A 6714-nucleotide genomic window follows, 5' to 3' on the forward strand; every position below is an offset into this window, starting at 1 on the left:
TGTTTCTTTGAAGCCTGCAAACCTCAAGGAAACTAACCAACTGTCAGGCCAACAGATTTATTACAGGCCTGCAACCGGGTTGCGTGCAAAGGACTGAACAGAGAATTCTCACACTAAGTGTATAAGTACTCTCCTAACTCTGCAATAAACAGATTCATTTTGTGTCGCTGTTATTCCCCAGAGAACGGCGAATCACTACACAAGTCCAGGTTACAAAGTATGGCCGAGGCGACCCCGTTTAATCACCCATAACCTTTATAGCATGGTTCGCAAAAGAGAAATTACATGATTGGCCTATTGGCCCACCACCTCCCGAGGTGATAGGTTGAGCAGTAAGACACCCATTTCCAAATATTATTCTCACAAGACTGAAAACAATTCTAGTGTTGTCACAACAACCTGCAGGTGCAGAAATGGTTTACATTCTTACAAACTGTTGTCCATCCAGTTCTCATGAGAACGAAAGCTTTCACAGAGAAGCTGTGAGAAGCTGGATTTCTGTAACTGCTTTCTTATGAGAAAGAAAAGTTTCACAGGAAAATTCCTCTGCTAGCCCTTGCTAGCATCCAACACTTTGCTCTCAGCTTATGAATCTTGCATTCATATGCTAACAGGTATAGGGATTGGCTACAACAGGGTGGATATCCTGTACTATTTAATTGAGTGCTCATAGGTCTTGTACTAACCTGTTGTAACTGCTGGACTCTGCCTAGCAGGCTGCAGCTCCCTGTGAGCACAGTGGGGGTTACCTAGGGCCGTGTGACAAGTCGCATCCCAGAGTCCATTTTGCACAGCCCCATGATCTGGCTCCAGCAGCTAGCAGCGTTACAACGCAGTGGTGATAAAAGAGGTAGAGATGGGTTTCCCGTGAGGGTGGTAAGATGGCTTTATTCACATCTTGTCCTGGTGCCCTCGGAGGCAGAGAGAGAGACCTCGCAGTCTGGGTGTGGGGTGGTTTTGGCAGGGGCCCAGGGGTGGTCCCTGGGCGGGGTTGCGGTACAGGAGCCAATAGGGAGAAATGGAAGGAGTGGCCAAGGCTAGGGCAGGAAACGGGGGGAGCATGGCATCACAGAATCAGGGAGTTAACAGGCTACCACACTAACCTTTACCTGTCCCAGCTTTTTTAACTGGCAGAATAGGATTGTTATATTCTGATTCACATTCTATCAATAATCCAAATTTCCTGAAATTTTCTATTAGGCTCTCCATTCCCCTTCTAGCTTCTAATTTTAAAGGATATTGTTTCTGCCTTAACAGTTTTGATTCCGGTTTTAGGGTAACATTTACAGGCTGAGCTTATTGGGAATGTCCTGGAGTTCCACTGGCCCAAACCAAGGGTGTTCCTGCATTTTCTATGGCTTGCAGTATTCTTTCAGAATGGTCTGGTTCTGGTGTACCTTGTAACATAAAAATTCTGGCCTCAGTGGCCTTAGTCTCAGAGACCAATAATTGGACTTCTCCATCTTTAAATATATTTTCAACCTTCAATTTACTTAATAGATCTCTTCCCAAAAGAGGTACCGGACTCTCTGCCATATAAAGAAATTGGTGTGTTATCCATCATCTGCAGAATTGAAAATTAATGGGATTAAAGAATGCTCGCTTTTCTGCCCTCCCTGTTGCATCAACATTTACAGGTTTTTTGGCATAGTTTTCTGTGGATACAAATATTGCTGCTAGCAAGAATTTTTCTTGCTTCTTTCCAGTCCTGTGAGATACTTTTCTCTCTCATGGAATATATTAGCAGAGTTCCATAAACTATGAACACCTGCGACCCTGCAAAGCCTTGTTTATAGTGCAGTAGAAAAATATTTTGACAATGGATGTTTTAGGATTTTAGCCAATCACCCCAAGGGATGGCTGATCCTTTGACCAATTAGACTATGAAGAAAAAAGTCTTTACAACTCTATAAAAGAGTTGTAAAATATTTAAATAAATCAGTCTTGCTGCATGATTCCTGCCTGTTGGATCTCTCTTCCTCTCCCTACCACTGCGGGACGCCGTGATAGTTTTCCTTGGTTTGTATTTAATACTGAATAAGCAACCCCAGTGTCTATTAAAAAGACTGTTTTCCCAGCTCTGTGGTAACCAGGGGTTCAGCTGGGGTTTCTACCTGTGGTCCCCTTCCTTCTTGGTGTAGGGTTGTTCTGTTCCCTTCACCCCTCTCTGCTTCTGGGGGCATTCCAGTCTCCAGTACTCAAACCCTTTACAATAAGCACATTGATCCAGCTTCAATCCTCTCTGGGCGGGGCTCCTCTCTGTTCTGCTGTTACTGGCGCCCCCTTCAAGGCTGCTGTTAGTATTGCATCCCTATGACTCGCTCTCCACTTCCTGTTTCTTTTCTTTTTCCTCCTTCTCCTTTTCTTTCACTGAAATATTATTTTCGTCATCTTCTTCCCTATTATTAAAAGCTATCCAGGCCACTTGCAAGAGTTTCTCTACATCACAAGAGTCTGCTTCTTCCAGCTTCTTTCTAATATCCGTTGCTGAGTTCTCTATAAATATGGAAACTAGCTGCACAGCTTCCTCTGGTTTCACTGGATCAATATTAGTGCATCTCCTGGCAGTTGCCCTTAGGCATTCTGCAAATGTAGTTGGAATCTCATGTGGGGTTTTTTCACCTCATAAAGTTTAGAACAATTGATTGCCCTTGGCATTTTGTGTTTAAAGCCAAATAATACACACTTTTGATAATTGTCACAGGAAATCCTTCCCTTCCCTTCCCTGGTGCTGCGGTCCCAATGGGGGTCCAGGGAGGGAAAGTGCTCTTCAACAGCTCCTGGTAGCCTGCCCTCTGTGTCTATACTGTCCACCTCTCTCATAGTGGTCTGGAGTACGGTCCTTCTTTCTGTAGAATCTACTAGATTGTTGGGGTCCCTCCCCTGCCATGGAGCCCTGGGAGACGGGCCCTGAGGGGACAGACACGGGGATTCCCTGTCCCTGCTCAGCCTCGTTCCCATTGGTTGGTTTGTGTTCCCCCACACGGGCAGAAGGACCCTTGGTCCCGTGACTGTAACAGTTCCTGGGCAGAGCTCCGGCCATGCGGCTGGAGAAATAAACATCTCTGAAACAGCTATCAAGAATCTGTCTGTCCATATATATTTCCTTTCCACGGGACTCCTGGTTTGATATATGCGTGTTGCAGTATCCCCACTGCAACATAATGGTGGAGATTTGTGAACAGAACGATCCCCGATCCCTAAGCGACTGATTTGTGTGAGTAAACCCTGGAAACTTTGGATTCCTCTTCTTGGTTTTGCTTTGCTATTCCATATCTAAACTATGGAGGAACGGTGGGAAGACTCTTGGCTCTCAGAGCCGCATATGGACATTTATCTTAAAATGATTCTTGAACAACGATGTGTAAATTTTAGCTTGATTCAAGCTCAAAAAGAACTGAAACACTTCCTGGCATGGTTGTTTAAGAACTTTTTCTATGTTTCTTGGGATTTAATTCTTACCAAGGGCTTTTGGAAAACCGTTTGGACACAGTTAATACTGGAGTCAAAATATATGCCGATGGAAGAATATTTTCGTGAATATTATTTAGTTACTGAGACTGTTGAGCAATGTCAGCTGTGTCCTGGCTCAGGGACCGTGCGGCCCAGGCCACGTGCACCGAGCGCTCTGCGAGCAGCAGCGAGGCAGTTCCCGCGTGTGGGCGGAGCCAAGCGAGCCGCAGTGTCGGTGGCGGAGCGAGGCGCGGTGGGAGCAGCGGAACCCGGCGGTGCCTACCTGGCCGCGCGCAGCGCGTGGTGGAGTGAGCCCCATGAACGCCCGACTGAGAGGGGCGTCGCGCGGGCGGCGGCTGGCGGCGGTGGAGCAGAGCCGTGCCCAGCCGAGACGCGTGCTGGAGCAGGGCGCGGGGGAGTCATCGCTCGGGGGCCCGGCCGAGATGTGGGTACAGCGCCCGGCAGCGGCAGCGAAGCTGCGACCAGAGGAGGCGACGCACGGAGAACTGAGCGGCGCGGCCCGGCCCGGCCCGCGCAGCCCCGAACGCGACCCCGGGAAGAGCGCGCAGGCACGAGCAGCCCCGACAATTCCAACACGGGAGCGACCAAAGGAGAGAGCAAAGATGCAGCGAGACAGAAAACAGCAGCCACTCGGAAAAAGGAAAAGATCATAGTAACTAAGACCTTAGGGATAGTAAAATGGCATAATGTTAAGCAAAATTATGGTTTTATAACAAGGTGTGACAACCAGCAAGACATACTCGTGCATAGAACTGCTATTAAAAAGAATAACCCTGAGAAATGCATCCCAAGCTTGGGAGATGGAGAAGTGGTGGAATTCAAAATTATACAAGGTAGAAAAGGGTTACAAGCATCGCAGGTCACTGGGCCTGATGGTGTTCCTGTAAAAGGCAGTATATATGCAAAAAATCGTAGTCATGTTAGACAATATCTCCATTGTAAGCCCCCCCTACAGTCTCCCTTTCCTAATCCCACCTTTCCCTTTTACCCTATGTCCTATTACCCCCAGTGTATTCCCAATCCGTTTTTTCACCCATGGTTTCCCTCACAAAACCATGCTTTTGCCAATTGTTTCCCCAAAAATCCCTTTCCAATGCCGAGTGGGGGATGAAAAGGGGAAGGGAAGAAGTTAAACCCTCTCCTGCCTCAGTTTCCCCACAAAGCATGCTCAGAGTTCTGTCTCCCTTCTGTCAGCCCTAAGATGTTCCACAGAATCTGATTGGACATTTAAAGACTCAGGAGGGTGGCTTGTTTTGTCTTGAAACTGTTCTTGTTATGTTTATCCAGTTGTTTTCATTCTCCTTTTATTAAAATAAAACGGGTGAGGTGTTGGGGTCCCTCCCCTGCCATGGAGCCCTGGGAGAGGGGCCCTGAGGGCACAGACACGGGGTTTCCCTGTCCCTGCTCAGCCTCGTTCCCATTGGTTGGTTTGTGTTCCCTGCGCGGGCAGAAGGACCCTTGGTCCCGTGACTGGAACAGTTCCTCGGCAGAGCTCCGGCCATGCGGCTGGAGAAATAAACATCTCTGAAACAGCTATCAAGAATCTGTCTGTCCATATATATTTCCTTTCCACGGGACTCCTGGTTTGATATATGCGTGTTGCAGTATCCCCACTGCAACACTAGATTATCTAGCAGAACTTGTAAATCCCCTCAGTCTGGGTTGTGGTTCTCGAGAATGGTTTCAAATACTTTAGATGCTCTCTCTGGATATTCTCTATAGAGAAGAGGTGAGGCATCTCAGCCATGCCTCAAGATTGGTCAGGGAGAAAGGTACCTTTGCCACTGCCAGGCCATGAGACACTTCCTGTTTACCTCAGGTTCACCCCACCACTGGGCACTCCTTTTACAATTTCAGATGGTTTTCCAAATAAAAGAATGAATCCACATAGGGCAATTAATTCAATTTTTCTTCTCTTCTACAAAACAATATCAGCTGTAAAAGGGTGTTTTAAACAAAGGTACCATTCTCTGGCCGCTTAGCCTGGTAGTTTAGCTGGTATACTGGCCACCACTGATTACAATATTGGACTAGTCAAGGTTTACTTAGTGGGTTTCCTCCTATCTCTTTCCAGTTGTTCAATGCACATTTCAACAGAGAATTTGGAATATCATCTCCCACTTCAGTTTTAGAAGAAACTAGCCCCGTATTCAATAATTACAATATACAAGCTATTACCTCTGAAAGTTGTAATGTTGTTTCCAGGATGGTAATGGAGGGGGGGAAGGGGGAAGAGAACTGACCCAAGAGGGTGATACAAGTCCACAAATGAGATCTCAGCCATGCACACAAAAGTAAAACAACTCCAAAACCCCAGCAAACACTCAATCATGCTCCAGCACTCTCTCTGCAAATGAATTTTGGTATCACAGGCATCCCCATGTTCATATACTGGCAAACTCAAATCAATACCCCACTCTCACATGAACGCACTCTCAGAGTTCAAGAAGAATGCAAAGAATGCAAGGAATGCATAGGAATTAACCAAACTTCACCACAAAAGTGGCTCCAGATGAGGCTGGGGCCAGGCTTCAGTTGTAAAGGGAGACTTTTTTTTCTTTCTTCCTTCCTCTGCCCAAGTCAAGATGGCGGCAGCCTGTGCTGCGAGACAGGGGTACAATGCTTTTTCTTTAAACTATGAGCTTGGCCTGATACAACAATTCCTGGTTCTTCCCAGGGACAACCGCTAATACTTCTTAGAGGACTCGAACTCCCAATACTTCTTGTGGACCTAAACCTTGGATAAGGGAAATTCTAACTCCCTGAAGTGGAGAACTCAAATCTCCCCGCAATAAGCTTACCCAGGGACTCGAACTCACCATACCAGTAACTCTGTGTGGGGATTCATATCCCTTGTCAATAACCCCAAGATAAATAATTTAAATTATGCCCTTACTTACCCCAGGAATCTTGCCTTGAGCCCCTGATGGTCTGAATTCAAGGTTCTCCCTGAGAATTCCTCAGTGCCGGCTGGAGATCTGTTGACTGCAGATTCATTGAAGCTCTGGGCTGATTGTCTGGCTGGTTTGCCAATTTACTGTCACCAAATCTCCAAAATATTGGAAAGATTCTGAAAGAATGAGAAGGAGGTGTCTTTACAAACAAACTGTGGGCCTGCTGGTAGATAAAGCCAGATACTTATAGGTGAAAGAAGCAATGGGAGGAACCATAAATTCCATCGGAATTCCACTAATTGACACAGACTTTTACTCACCAAGGCTGTGCTGAGTTTCTGGACTT

The sequence above is a fragment of the Corvus kubaryi genome, unplaced genomic scaffold (assembly GCF_017639235.1).
Source record: "Corvus kubaryi isolate FWS band 111438036 unplaced genomic scaffold, C.kubaryi_AGA036_p1.0 36940, whole genome shotgun sequence".
NCBI classification, from domain to species: domain Eukaryota; kingdom Metazoa; phylum Chordata; class Aves; order Passeriformes; family Corvidae; genus Corvus; species Corvus kubaryi.